The sequence below is a fragment of the Ambystoma mexicanum genome, chromosome 1q, assembly GCF_040938575.1.
Source record: "Ambystoma mexicanum isolate Mex_15411 chromosome 1q, UKY_AmexF1_1, whole genome shotgun sequence".
Lineage (NCBI taxonomy): Eukaryota > Metazoa > Chordata > Amphibia > Caudata > Ambystomatidae > Ambystoma > Ambystoma mexicanum.
Genome location: NC_090922.1, coordinates 851,236,604 through 851,252,316, shown reverse-complemented (window position 1 = coordinate 851,252,316; position 15,713 = coordinate 851,236,604). Strand labels below are relative to the sequence as shown.

General features: G+C 45.7%; 1 protein-coding gene and 1 pseudogene across 3 annotated transcripts in view; both read left to right on the top strand.

Annotated features, from left to right (window-relative positions):
- Nucleotides 1–15,713, top strand: part of LOC138538019 (coagulation factor XIII B chain-like) — a 792,475-nt gene that overhangs the window by 563,268 nt on the left and 213,494 nt on the right. The window lies entirely within an intron of this gene.
- LOC138522889 (histone-lysine N-methyltransferase PRDM9-like) lies at nt 490–1,569 on the top strand (annotated as a pseudogene).

The following is a 15,713-nucleotide window of genomic DNA, read 5'->3' as shown; positions in this document are numbered from 1 at the left end:
TATGCAGGATTAGGTTGAGCGGATTCCCCTGGAGTAGGGTGACTGATGCCCCAGAAATGCAACAGTGATTTAGATTCTCTGCACTATCGCAGGGAAAAGCTTCATTGTTAGAATGTGCAATTTCCAAGCATCTTAGAGTGTAAGTTTGGTGTCCAGTTGCCTTTTCAGAGTATTCAGGAACTGGGATTGTGAAGCCTGTTGATACATGATGCCTTCCGTCCATGCAACCTCTTTGTGGTAGCATCCAGTAACCAAGCATGTTGATGCTGTAAATCCTGGAGGAGAGGGATATCTAGCACGACATGACAATGTTTGATGTGCAGTAAGAAAAGCATTTCTAGTTTCTGCTCTGAATTTGGGAAAACGTTAATTGAAAAGGCTTTTCTTAAGTCAAGGCACCTGACACTAAACTGGCAAGACACTTTACATGTGCACAAAATGTGGGAACAATTGCTATCTCAAGAACCTACGTCTTGCGCACATGAGGACATGGGTGACAACCCATACCAGTGCACTGAATTTGATGCCATCCATTTGCATAATACAGTTATCAGCCACCAGAGAACACATACAGGTGTGAAACCTTATGAGTGCATTGAATGTGGCAAAGGGTTTGCTCGGAAGCAATGGCTTATTAACCACCAGAGAACAAATACAGGTCAGAAACCTTATGGGTGCATTGAATGTGGGAAAGGTTTTGCTTGGAAGCAATGGCTTATTAACCACCAGAGAACACATACAGGTGAGAAACCTTTTGAGTGCACTGAATGTGGGAAAGGGTTTGTTCAGAAGGGAAATCTTACACACCACCAGAGAAAACATACAGGCGAGAAACCTTATGGGTGCATTGAATGTGGGAAAGGTTTTGCTCAGAAGCAATGGCTTATTAACCACCAGAGAACACATACAGGTGAGAAATCGTATGGGTGCATTGAATGTGGGAAAGGTTTTGCTCAGAAGCAATGGCTTATTAACCACCGGAGAACACTTACAGGTGAGAAACCTTATAAGTGCACTGAATGTGGGAAAGGGTTTGCTATAAAGGGAGTTCTTGTTATCCACCAGAGAATACATACAGGTCAGAAACCGTAGGAGTGCACTGAATGTGGGAAAGGGTTTTCTATAAAGCAAAAGCTTACTATCCACCAGAGAACACATACAGGCGAGAAACCGTATGAGTGTGTTGAATGTGGGAAAGGGCTTGTTCAGAAGGGACATCTTACATGCCACCAGAGAAAACATACCGGTGGGAAACCGTATGAGTGCACTGAATGTGGGAATGGGTTTGCTACAAAACAAGAGCTTACTTTCCACCAGAGAACACATACAGGTGAGAAGCCTTATGAGTGCACGGAGTGTGGGAAGGGGTTTGCTAGAAAGCAAAAGCTTGCTAGCCACCAGAGCACACATACAGGTGAGAAACCTTATGGGTGCATTGAATGTGGGAAAGGGTTTGTTCAGAAGGGACATCTTACACGCCACCAGAGAAAAGTGTGGGAACGGGTTTTCTACAAAGCAAGAGCTTACAAGCCACCGGAGCACACATACATGCTTTCCGTAAAGCTATGAAAACCATCCTCTTCACATAAGGTTCCTCGCAGCGCCATGAATACTAATCAAATGTCCCACTGCATAAGCTGCATTGTAATGATCAAATGCATAAGCTGTAATGACAACTATGTTTGTAGCAATCATAATGTGCCAACGACTGCTACCATTCCTGTACCCCTGCAACTAAGCTCCTGCAAGTAACAGCGCCTCAATGCCCCTGGGCTGTTTGCGCGTTATATAATTATAAATAAAAAAAGCGTCTACCAATGCCATTACCAGTAAAATATAAACTTTACAAAATAACGCCCTTAGAGCGGCACTAGGCATCTCCAGAAGAGACCACATCGCTGCATATAGCCAACAGAATAACTGGCTCCCTATCAATGACAAAATTCTGCTAAAAACCCTGTCACTTACTCATAAATCTCTTAACAACGCTGCTCCCACCTACTTGGTCAACAGATTCCACAGACAGACTTCCTTGAGGCCCACAAGAACAGCCTACAAAGATTGCCTTTCCATTCCTAACTTCAATCGCTCCACAATAGGGGGCAACAGCTTCCCTGTGGAAGCAGCTAAACTGTGGAACTCCCTTCCTCCCACTTTGAGAATGGACCTCCCCTACCATAACTTCCGGAATAACGTTGTCCTATGGTTGAAAACGTAGGATCATTAAACGCAACATGTTGCCAGGTTTTACCGTGAGGTGCACCGCCCCTCCACCCCACTATTTACTTGTATATACTTTATCTAACTTTCACTTGCTTATATTCCCTATGCCAGAAAGCGATCCGCTTGCTCCAGTAGTCCATATCTACATATAGTGTACCTATATTTGTATGTATGTATATAATCTCGCTTTACCTGTATGTATGTTTATATTCTTGCTGTTGTAACTAAGTTTCACATATACATGTAACTGCTGCGCCCTGTTACCTGAGGGTATGATCGCGCATTATAAATGATAAAACAAACAAACACTAGATCATTCCCCAACAAAATGTTACCAGTTACATTGTCCTGAACTAGGACAGGAAGCTTTGCTGTCTTGTCCGGTATCGTGATGGTGACTAGGGCTACATGAGATCATTTGGGAGGCCCACCAGCTAACCTGGTAGTTCTCAGAGGAGCACCGACATAGTCCTCTGGCATGAGCAGGGTGCTGTCCACCACTGTCATACTTGCCCAAGTGTCTCTCAAACAAGTAGAAGGCTGGCCATTCAGGAGTACACTTCTCAAAAATCAGCAGGTGTTTTGTAGGATTGTAGGCAGTGTTAGGCAGAAACCTGTGCAGTTCCCTTAGGGACCACTGAAAAAAGTTTAAGACTACAGGAGTAAGCAGTAAACCCAATAGTCTGCACCACCGAGATTTACCTGGTAGCTGTGGCTGAGCAGTCGGACTTCTCTCAAGAAGAGTTAGGCAGTATGTAGAGTATACACAATAGGGCTAAAAATACAGTAGCACAAACAAACACTGACCAGAGCTTTGGTATCAAAGTATATAATTATTTATTTAAAAACACACTTGTAAAAATACACTGGCACTAATATGTCAAGCAAGTTCAAACACAGTCACTATAAGGATATACACCTCCCTAGTTAATTATTTGACAAGTCTAGGTTAAGACACCACTTATTTAGCAAAACAGAGGTGAGCTTGTAACCGTAGATGGCACTCCAATAATTTGTTTAAAAGGGAGAGAAAAGGCAGAATAGGAAAATAACACAGTACCAACACTTTTAAGAAACCACAGCAAGTCAAGAAAGGCAGGGTCTACTGTATAGCAAAAAGTTCATAGGCCAGGCCCACTCTTGGAGAGAGCAAGGCGGAATGTGCCCAAGATCACACAGTGGAAATGCACTCAAAGTCTTTGCAGAAAAGTCAAAAGAGGTTGGATCAGTTCAGAAAGGTAAAGTTAGCAGGTTCGAGGTCACCCCAGGATAGAGAGTCAAGGATTTACGGGACACCTTGGACAATCTGTTGCAAGGGAGACCAGGTGGGACACAGTACCTGAAATGGTGAGAAAGCTCCAGCAGGGGCAGTTGTTCCTGGCAGCAGGTGCAAGTCAGGGCTTCTTCCAGGGGAAGAGATGATCTCGACGTGGAGAAGAGCTGGAGGTCGTTGCACTGCCAGGGAAGAAACCAGCCGCGAAGTTTCCCGGTTAAAAGGTACGACCCTTTTATTTGCGGTAGTGGTGAAGCGTGGCTATCCGGCCACCGGGGTGCTTGGCAAGGGCGATTCGACCACGAGACGATCCAGGAAGGCGAAAAAGGCAAACTGGTTGGTCCCACCAGCTCAAAGGGAAGACGTCTCTCCTGGAAGAAGATCTCCTCTCTCGTCGGGGAAGTGGTGAGTTTGTACAGCAGGGCTCCACTGGTGGTGTCGTCGTTGTAGATGGCTCAGCTTCTCCCCTCTTTGGATTCTTTAGGTCCTGTGGCAACTTCTGTCCCCAAAGCCCTGCTTTTATGCAGCAAAACCCCCATTCATCAGCCTAGCTGTCACTCAAACATGCTAAGTGGTGAGCCGGGCGGCTCACCACTGGGCCAATCACACAAGAGTGCGACTTGAGTTGCCAGGGCAACTCAGTCCAGGGTGCCTAATCCCCCCTCTCACACATCCTGTTGACCCCAGGCAGAGTGCACCATTTGGAGGGCTTCTGTGGAGAAGCCCGCCAAAAATTGGAACAAAGGGCTCGACTTGGGTTAGAGTTTCAGAGGCGAACACAAACACCATTTTAAAACTGAGTCCTGGCAAAAAGACCCAACCGGGGAATGAATATTAAATGAATAACCCGGCGGTATCTTTAACATTGCACCAAAAAGTGGTGCGTTTAAAATGAATGGGAAAATCCCATAGGAAATATTCTGGTGGAATATTTCGCGTGGTATCCACTGCCACCAGCCAGAAACTCGACAAGGGGGGACTGGACAGTGCCCCCTTGGAAAACAGACCCAGGGGCAATCGAATTACCCCTATCAGTACTTCCACAATATGATGGTTTGTACTGGTCCTGTTCACAATTTGAGACTAGTAAAGCCAATGATGACTTTACATGCCCTGGGAGACAGTAGTCAGTCCCAGGGTATGGAGTCTATGTTTGGGGTGACTATGACACCCCTGTGTTACTGCACTGAGGGTGCTGTGTAACACACATACCAAAAACACATGAAGCCCTATGGAATAAAAGAGCCCATAGCCCATAAAACACATTACATAGTCAAAGGACATTCTCAAATCATGCCTAAGAGTGGGAGAAAAAGAGTCTCACTCTAAGCAGGAGAAAAAATAAACCCCAAAAATCCAGCAAAGCTGCTGGGGGACTCACTAAGTTTGGGAAATTAGCCTTAACAGAGAATTCTCCCTAACAGGCAGTACTTCTGCATACTGGTCCCAGGCCCCAAAGGACACTAGGGAAATCTCTGCAGGAGCACTGGATGTGATTCCTGCAGAGGAGGGGAGGACAGTGGCCTCCACCTCAAGCATGGAGTAAGGGTAGGTCAGGCTGACAGTTTGACTCCAAGTGCCTTACCTTTTCACTTGGGGTCACCCTTCTTGTGGTCCAGAACCCCACAGTCCCAACAAGTGCCAGGAATGTGAGGTACAGTACTGGAGCCACTGGGAGCCTGCTTTGCAGCAGGAGGGCCACTACTCTTACTCCCACTCACATAAGACTTATCGCCACTAGATGATTGGGTTTTAGGAGAGGAAGGTTTAGATTTACTCGACTGTGACTGCTTTTGGGACTCCTCAGACTTCTGAGAGGCCCCCTTTTCTTTGTTCTTGTCCTTCCCACTGGGTTCTTTGGAGGACACCCGATGGGAGACCCACTTGTTAGCTAACCTGGCCAGCTTAAAGGGATCCAAAATGTTCTGGTCAGCTCTGGTGAACAGGCTTCAGAAAAATGCTCAAAAAACAAAAGGTGGGACAATTCAACAAAAATGTACACCTTGTATCCATCAATCCACCCCATCATGTTCATATGTGCAGAACTCACCCAGTCAATCCAAGACACATTTTCTCTTTTCTTATATTCCCAGAACCTTTTAAGGTATTGGGTAGGTGCTTTGCCAAACTTGGCAATCAAAGCAGATTTCATGCACTCATACTGACCCCTTTCTTCCACACTCAGTTTCAGAATACAGTAATAACCAGTCTGAGGCACTCTACTTAACAAACACTTAGCCCAATTTCTTTTATCAACATCGTGGGTTCCACAAGCCATTGCAAGTGCTTCAATCCATTGGAGGATATCAGAACCCTCCACATACACACCAACTAAATCTTTCATAAACTTGGTGGCAGGGGACCTGACACTCTAAACTGGGGTGGCTGAAGTCTCCATCTAGCTTTCTCTAGCTGGATTCTCTGACATTCATTGTCCTTGTTTTTAAGTTCAAGATCCCTGTCTTTGAGTATCACTTGCTGTGCCAACTCCTCCTTCTTAAGTTCAGCTTCAGTTTCCAACTTTTTATATTCAAAGGCCAATTTCATCCTCAATAATTCAAGTTCCAAGGAATCCCCTGAAGAAACAGTGCTGGGTTTCAGAATAAAGGCAGCAGGAGTGGCGGCACTCCCAGAAACATATTTAATAAAAAGCCCAGGGGCAGGGTCCTCAATGGTTGCACCTCCCCCCTTCATGAAGAGCTTCATAATCATTCTGGTAGTCCACCAGGGCAGCTGTCAGCTCAGCACTAGACTTATCGGTAAAGTCTAACTCCCTGGCTTCACGAGCACTCTGGAGTGCCTCTAAGCTCATCCTAATCAATTTACCATTTGCAATAGATTCCATTGCTTGAAATGTAATTATCTTAGTACAAAACTAAACCTCAAATTCAACAAGTGTGGATATTTTGTAAGTGGCAAGGTTACACACTGATTCTTAAAACCATTAGCATCCCACCGCTGCCACCAGTGTAAAGGCTGGAGGGGGGTTTCTGTACTCCTGCCCTCTATAAAGCAGAGTAGAAGCACAGATCACTCCAGCCAGGATTCTCTATGTGGTAGCAATGGACGAGCAATCAAGGCTTAAGCTCTCAGGAGGTGATGCGGGCTGGTTCTTTAGTACAGTGTAGTCCCCAAGCCCCCACAAAGGAATGTCCACACACTATGTTAGTGATTGCACAGTTCTTTTTATAAATAGGGTTCAGAATAAATACATACACAATAACACACTTTGTACAATACTAATATGGCCTGGATGGCTGCCAATGGCCTATGTCTAAATGGGGAAAAAACTGAAATACTACTGGTAGGACCCAAAGAATCCCTAAATAAACTGGACGACAAATACAGCTCCTTCAGCATTGAGAACACTACCATTACCACCTCTGCTACAGTGAAAACCTTGGGGATCTACCTGGACTCCACCCTATCGATGGATAGGCAAGTCAGCGCCATATCATCTTCAGCAGCCCTAACGTCTAAAATTATAAATGCGGTGAAACCCTACCTATCACTAGAGAACCGCCTCAACATTGCAAGAGCCCCTATCGGCGCAAAATTGGACTATTGCAACATCTTGCTCCTGGGCACCTCTGCAAAAAACCTCAACAAATTACAAACTGCACAAAACAGCACCCTTAGAGCCGCCCTCAGCTTCCCTAGGATGGAGCACATCTCTCAGGCAAGGAAAGACGCTCATTGGCTCCCAGTCAAAGAACGCATAACATTCAAGGCCCTCACGATCACACACAGATGCCTTGCCCAGACCGCCCCAGCCTACCTAGCAGAGAGAATACACCAAGTCCCAATCCAAAGGCCAAAACGTGACCAGTATTCACATAGACTCTCAGTCCCAACCTTCAACAGAGCTAAAGCTGGAGGAACCAGCTTTGAGGTACTAGCCTCCAGAGCTTGGAACGCTCTTCCACTTAATCTAAGAAAGGAAGATTCCCACACCACCTTCAGAAACATTTTAAAAACAAAACTGTTTAACTAGCTGTACCTTAATGACCTCCCCATCATTGTTCCTCTGTAACCTCGGAACAACTGTCAACACTGTCATTTCAATGTATTAACATGCTTCAAGTGAATATTCGGTAACAGCGCCACGATGCCCCAGGGCCGCTGGGCGCTTTATCAATCCAAATAAATAAAATAAATAAAATTTAAAAAAAGGTAAATATATACAATATCTATGTGGTACCACAGTTAACTCTGGACTCCTTTAAAATGCATCAACTGCTGACAGTTGTAAATGACATACAAGTCTAATAGCAATGTGAAGCAACACCAGACATGGGAGGAAAACAAGTTGGGTTAAACAATAGGCAGAATACTTGGTCCCTATCAAAGACACAGTTCTGTGTGAGGATCCCCCCACCTGGGAAACCTGTAAATAAAGTGTATCCACAAGTCCAGGCCATTATTGTTTAAAATAATCTTGGTTCCTTCTAAAAAGGTTCTTCTACCCCAATGTACCTGGTTTAGCAGAGTTCTTCGACGGTTTGTCGACGGATCCTTCTTGAGTGAACTCCCTTTAAGGCAGGAGCCACAGATCGTCGGGATTCCTTGTGGAAAAGGTGAACAATGTCATTGAGGCAGCAGTTTCGGTCCTTGCGGTGCTTGTCGGCGATCAGTCGTGGACGTCCTGCGAAGATGAGGCATGCGGTACACTGTGATAACGAGAGTTTGTTGTCGCAAAGCAGATCTATGAAAATCGTCGGCCCAGCAAGGGCGTTGGGTCGTCGGCATTTGGCGTCGGCGATCAGGACTCGACATGGCTGGTTTTCGGATCTTCGTGGGCGTCTTTGTGGACTTCGGGTGGTAGGAAACCCACCGGCAGATTATCCTCGGTTCGTCGGCGACCTTGACTTTCTCCGGCGGCACAAACCAGTCAACGGTGATAAGCAAGGGAGTCCTTAATTTCAAAGCCCGCCTCTGGCTCCAGGGTGTCTGGCAGGGCCGGAATTGAGGGAGGTGCCAGAAACTCCCTGTGCCTAGTCTCCTAGGAGACAGGAATGCACTCTTCGGTGATTGGCCGGCTGGCTGTCCGGCAAGGACAGCCACCCCGCTGGGTGACTGACAGCTAGGCTGGAATGAATGGTACAAACCTGCATAAAAGGCAAGGCTTTTTGGCTTGGAAGGCAGAGTCGACCAATGGACGTAGGAATCTGAAGAACTTGGAAGAGACGCCTGCTGCAATTCATGGACCCTTGGTTTGCCCGGTGAAGCCCTGCTGCTGTGCTGAAACTCCGAGTACGCCTCAACCCCTTGAGTTGGTGGGACGAATCAACTCCAAAGTAAGCCACCTGGACATCCTGTTGGAGCTGGTTGAAATTCCACAGCAGTTTCTGCTGGAATCGAAAAGCCAGGGAGAGGAACATCAGATTGTGTGCGTTGCTTTTAAGTTGGCCAAGAGCTGCAGGAAGATCTTCCGTACTCCCAGGAAGCAGGACTAACTGAGCCTGAGCCACTTCAACAGACTGCTGGACCCCAGATGCAAGGAAAGCCCATCTCAACAGCCAAGATTCCTTTGGCTGGTTACTTAAGTTTTAAGAAGACCAAGGAAAGGCTTGTGGTGCTATTTGCTTAGACCAGAGGAACTGAAATTGCGAATTGCACTGAATAGAAGTTTGTCCTTTTCTGTCGCCGACCGTCCCGTTGCAGTGCAGGAGTCCTCCAGATGTCCTCCCTCTTGTCTCCACGACTGAGGCCCAGGAACACGGGATCTGCAGAGCTGCACAGGAACAGAAGCCAGCCAAAGTCCTTTTCTTGTAACCAAAGGTACTGTACAGTCTAAGAGAACTTACCTCTTGTCTTGTAACCTCACTTGTTCTCTGCTGAGACCTGTCTTGGTTGCTCTGTAGAGTTGCTAACAGCTTCTTTTCTTCACAAGCCTAAACAGCTTGTGGCCCTACTTTGATTCTTCTTTTCTAGAAAGACTTCTAAAACATTGTGCAAGACTTTTTACCTACGTTTAAAAAGTGCTGCAGTTCACCTAGACTTTTGCCCAATTGACTTTGGCCTAGCCTGGCTCCCTGTATGACTCTTCTTCCCTCTGACATTGTGTTTGGTCTTCCTCCCAGGAAGGGGTTAACTAACTTTGCATTGGGGGGTGAACAAAAGTACTTACCTGCTTTCCGAATATGTGTGAAATCTCTTGTTCTGTTTGTTTACCTTTTTCTTTGACAAACTCTTAAGTCTGATTCTAAATGATAACAGTGATATATTCATGTAGGAAATATATGTGCCATCCCAAAAGGGTATTTACTGATTTAGAAATATTAAGCGGTTGTATTTTGGAGTGTATTTGTGTATTACTATTATGCTGCCCCATTCTGAAGAAGGCTTATTCAAACTGACTGTTAAATAAATGTATAATTGTTTAATCAAGAAACTTGTGTGTTAGAGTTTATTTGAATACCTGTCACTGTGAATCTCTGTGTAACTCCCCTACAGCTCACATTGAACCCCCTTGAGATAAGCCTGGCTGCTCAATCATGCTACCAACCTGTGTAGTGTATACTTATACCAAAGGTTGGGTTCTTATTGACAGGAGGTCAGGGTTGTTGTAGTGCACCCAAAGGGTACTGCTTACAATCTTGTCTAACAGGCGACCACAGGATCGGTAGGTTGCTATTTGCGGACGAAGGAAAAACAAAGAGGTGATGGCTGGAAGGTTTAGACTTAATCTCAACCACTGGAGTTGCTCTGGGCAACCTTCCAGACCATCGTTCTTCGCCTGCCAAGCCATTACAGAAGGGGAAAAACCATATGCAAATCAGGCTTGGTCCCACCCCAAAAGGGGCAGGCCAGCCCAAACTGCTAGGTCACATCCCTTCTGCACGAGACCACAAGCATCCCCAAACATGTTTCGGCCTTGTTGGGCCTCATCAGTGAGGAGTAGCTTGGGTCTCTAGGCCCAGCAGGCACGGGACCCACGTCTGGGCATACCCAGCCCACTCGGGGTGACAAAGCAAAAACAAAGAGGTGATGGCTGGAAGGTTTTTTGCTATTTGCGGACGACCTTGTCCTTTTGGATCAAACCCTGATAGGACTGCAATGGAGTCTGGATGCGCTGCAGGTATTCAAGTGGGCAAACGGCCTAGAAATAAACTAAAATCATGGTTTTTAATTCAGAAGTAGGAAAGGGAATTATAGACACAAATGGTATCTAGAAAAAACCTCATTAACAAAAACCCAGTGCCTGGTCTATCTTGGAGCCTATGTTAATAATAGGAGGAACGATGGCCCAAGGCTTCTGGCTCTAAAATAAAACTACTATGTTGCCATCTCAAGTGATTATGCTCCATAGGCGATTTGGAAAATACTCATTAGAGTCGGTAGTTACCTTCTACAAAGCCAAAGTGACTCCGGCTCTGATTTCTGGAGCAGAGGGCTTTCTCTTCACCCTTAATAAGGTGTGGGCTTCGTTACAAGGGGCGTTCTGGAGGAAGATTCTAAAACTCCCAAATTTGATAGTGAGTTCAGTGATCAGATATGAATTGGGCCTAATATCGCTACATGCAAAAATGGTCTGGAAGCCGCTATCATTATTTCGAAAATGCTTGCTAGCGACTCCTTCTCCACCATTCGAAATCCTTAATGCCGAGTTGGGCAAGATGGGCGCAGACATCTTAGGACAGTGGGAAAGTTGCTACAGTGCCACGCTAGAATCCCTAGGCTTGACTATAGATGCACTGACAACCAACCGGATAAAATAAAATAAAAATGTGGGAGCAACATTGGATTCATACATTAGAAGATTGAAACACCCATCGTTTACAGTCAGCCCCAGGGAATGAAGTTAAGGCCTAAGGATGCAGGCCGTGATATCTAAAGATCTTCCCCTCTTCTTGCTATCGGACACAGTTTGAGATTCCGCCTTAACTTGTTTCCAACTAATGAAATTTAGAAGATCTATTGGAAGACGAATGAGGTTGCGTGTAGATTTTGTGAGTCTGAGTGCCAAGTTGAAACACTGCAACATGTTACAATATTTTGCAGGGGGTTCACGGCAGTCAGAACTAGGCACATGGAGGATTAGGATAAAAAAAAACAATATTAAGTGGCCGAGGACCTTTGGACCCTTCTTATGGGTGGGAAAGACTTTCAGGTAATTTTTGTGTGTTCGTACAGTTTCTGAAAGAAATTATTAAAGTGTAGAGGAGGAGGGAGTGGGAATCTGAAAGAAATTATTAAAGTGTAGAGGAGGAGGGAGTGGGAATCTGAAAGAAAATATTAAAGTGTAGAGGAGGAGGGAGTGGGAATAGAAGGGACACATTTTATATTGGGATACATAGGGTGTCACTGGGATAGGGGATTCTAAATTGAGTTTTCTTTTCTTTTGATCTTATGTATGAAGAATTGATAAAAATGTGTAATAAACTGTGAAATCCCCCCCCCCCAAAAGAAAGAGTATGTTCACTATATCAATTTATATTGGGTTTGCTAATACATGTTTTTAATATCTGCATAACAAATCTACTCTGGAGTTGCAAATACATTGTCGAGTATTAAGGACACAGACACAGCTCAACAAAAATACTTGCACTAAGTAGGGCCGGGAGGATAGCTCAGGGGCATCGTGTTTGTCTTGGAAGAGAGACAACAGTCTCGCGCTTAGAAACCTCTCCGGTATTAAGCGCCTTATAAAAGAATTATAATCATAAAGTAGGTACAAAAAATAGCAGAATTGTTGCTTATTGCCAATTGAGTTAGTGACCTGTTGCCATGTGCTAGAGAGATTCCAATCTGTTGCGAATGTGCAATTTGCAATTAAATCAAAGAATCCCAAAGTGCACTTGTGTGCTGTTAAAAATATTAAAATGCTCTGAAAAACTTTCTTGGGAAGGGTGAGTACGAGAGAGCTACGGTGCTTATGAGAGGGAGAGGGAGAGGTAGGTTGTGCGAGCAAGAGTAACAGCAAGATTGTGATAGTAAGTGTTAGCTAGAGTGGCTCTGCGCAAAGTCACACAACAGCCAGAGTCCAAGTGCGTGAGAGACAATACGTGAATGAGAGAGGCACGGTGATAGGGAAGGGGTATTTGTGAGGCTGCAATGGAGCTAGGGTGCACATTTGTAATAGAGGGTGCATGAGAGAGAACAAGGATGTGTGCGAAATAGCAATTATGGGGGGACAGGGTGCATGCGTGTGTATTACTGGGAGGATGAACATAATTCCAGAGCAGGAGGCACCGGGACGAATTAAGAGGTAAGATAGGTACAGAGGTGAGAGGGTGTGAGTGAGAGATGGGGTGTGTGGGTAGAAGAGGGAGTAATGTGTGCATGTGGATGAGTGGCTGTGCGTGTTTGTGTCTGTATGTGGGAGAGAGACTGTCAGATACAGGTGGGTGTGAGGGAGAGAGAGTGTATTTTTGGAGGTGGAAAGTGTATGGGGAGGGTGTGTGGGATGCAGAGATGGTATCTGGCGTAGGGAGAGTGTGAGAGATGGCGAGGTGTAGGAGAAGGAGAAAGAGCGAGAGAAAGACACTTCTCTACTGGAACGCGTACAGTTTCGGACCAAAAAGGCCCAGACAAACAGCAAAAAAACAATATGATAACAATTTTAGGAATAAAACAGTACTTTTCTTCTGCCAGTGCGTTTTTGGGGGGCTCAGGGAGCACCCCGATTATGGTGATAACGATTGGCCCCCTGAAACGACAGGCTGTGGGAGTGGGAGTGCAGTGGGAGTGAGGCAGGCAGGGTGGGGCGTAGCAGGTATGAGAGAAGAGTGCAGTGGGAGTGAGGCAGACAGGGTGGTGCGTAGCGGGTATGAGAGAAGAGTGCAGTGGGAGTGAGGCAAGCAGGGTGGGGCGTAGCGGGTGTGAGAGAAGAGTGCAGTGGGAGTGAGGCAGGGAGGGTGGGGCGTAGCGGGTATGAGAGAAGAGTGCAGTGGGAGTGAGACAGGGAGGGTGGGGTGTAGCGGATATGAGAGAAGAGTGGAGTGGGAGTGAGGCAGGCGGGGGGGTGTAGCGGGTGTGAGAGAAGAGTGCAGTGGGAGTGAGGCAGTCAGGGGGGGTGTAGCGGGTGTGAGAGAAGAGTGCAGTGGGAGTGAGGCAGGGAGGGTGGGGTGTAGCGGGTATGAGAGGAGTGCAGTGGGAGTGAGGCAGGGAGGGTGGGGTGTAGCGGATATGAGAGAAGAGTGCAGTGGGAGTGAGGCAGGCGGGGGGTGTAGCGGGTGTGAGAGAAGAGTGCAGTGGGAGTGAGGCAGGGAGGGTGGGGTGTAGCGGGTATGAGGGAAGAGTGCAGTGGGAGTGAGGCAGGCAGGGTGGGGCGTAGCAGGTATGAGAGAAGAGTGCAGTGGGAGTGAGGCAGACAGGGTGGTGCGTAGCGGGTATGAGAGAAGAGTGCAGTGGGAGTGAGGCAAGCAGGGTGGGGCGTAGCGGGTGTGAGAGAAGAGTGCAGTGGGATTGAGGAAGGCAGGGTCGGGTGTAGAGGGTATGAGAAAAGAGTGCAGTGGGAGTGAGGCAGGCAGAGTGAGGTGTAGCGGGGAGAGAGTGCCCATAGGCTTTAATATGCCATGGGGGGGGTGGCCACATATCTGAACAACATCTGCAGGCTGTCTGCCCCTACTCGCATGCCATCTTCTTCCTATCTTCACTTCCCATGGGAATCGTTTCAGCACATAGATGGTACTTTTATCACCAGATACCAACCCAAACTAAAAGGTGAAATGTCTGATAAATAACATTGTTTACTGACATATGTTTTCTAAATGTATGAATACATACAAATAGATACAGTCTCTTTCACGTGACTCAATAGCTGTTGGCGTTTCGTCCCGGTTGTAGGTCAAGCCATGATTTCTGTCCTTGTTACTGTCTTTTTTCAGCACCTGCACTGCCCCTTAGGGCTGCAAACCTACTTTTTTGTTTGCTTCTCAGCTGCAAAACTTCATTCTGCTGTCGATAATGCAACGCAACCAATGCCAACTGCATGTCTAAAATCAACTTCCTGTGCGTACAAATCAGAAGCTGCAAACACGGGAATGCTGGGTCTCATAATTGGCATTATAGTCTTAAACATTAGGGGTGTTATTCAACTTATTCCGACATGTGATCGATTGAAGAGGGACAAAGAATAGGAACAATATTTTCACCGCAACAAATGATTAAGAAATCGTTTTCTTCATAATCAATATCTTTGAGCTATTTGAATGTTGTTTTGGTAGGTTTTATCTGGACGTGCTCCAACTACTCCGCATTTTTCTCGTCCATTCATTATGTACCTTAAATCTATCTTAACATCGTCACTGTGTTTAGTCTTGGTGAGCTGACGGCTCTACCAGCACTGTGAGAGGAGACAAGATGGTAGCATGATAATGTCCTTAACTGGAGCCACAGTAGCATGCCACGCTTCAACCTAGCATGGTTGTTCATTTTAGGCTGCAAAGCGAAACTGTTCTATTCATGCGTTTCAAGGGAGACTCTTGCTTGACAATGTGCTTGACTAGGGCCCCACTGCCAAGGCACTGTTGAAAGGACATCGAAGGAGAAGTGAAAGTGGTGGGGTCATTTGCTGGCTCACTGAAGAAAGTAGAATGTCAATATACGTCGCTGTGGGCAAGAAGGGCACAACACTCTTAAAACGAACCTGATCATTTTCTGGAGCCAATGTCAATCTGACATAAAAAAAATAATTTGTTTGACTACCTACGAAATCTAGCATGCCATTGCGTTGATAATGGCAGCAAGGGCATGGCCCTATTGAAACTGAAATTGCAATTATCTCGAGGTATTGCACATGGGCATAGTTGTTTCTGGCGGGCAATATGGAAATCAGATTGACAATAACACAATTCTCTTGTATAAAGCGTCTTACAAATGCGCAATAAATAAAATATGGTTTTGGCAAAGAAGAATGCCGCTGCTGAAAATGTCATGTGGATTTGCAATTTTCAATGGCAACACTCACCAGCTTGGCCTGCTGCCTTAGGACATTTGCATATTATAAACAAAATATAATAGTTAATTTTCTCACACATTGTATTGTATTATATTAACTTGTAATTGAAAAAAGATTCCTATTATATCACAAGTAGTGTCATTGCTACTCGCCTATGAGATTACCATTTTCTAATTATGGTAGTTTTACACCACATAAGGCTCAGCCTCATTGATGTGGTCCTGGTATGTTGTGTATCAAGTGTTTCTATTGCACATAACATTTTCATGATGGGTTTAAAAAAGATTTCTTCTGAAGGAATACACATGTGCC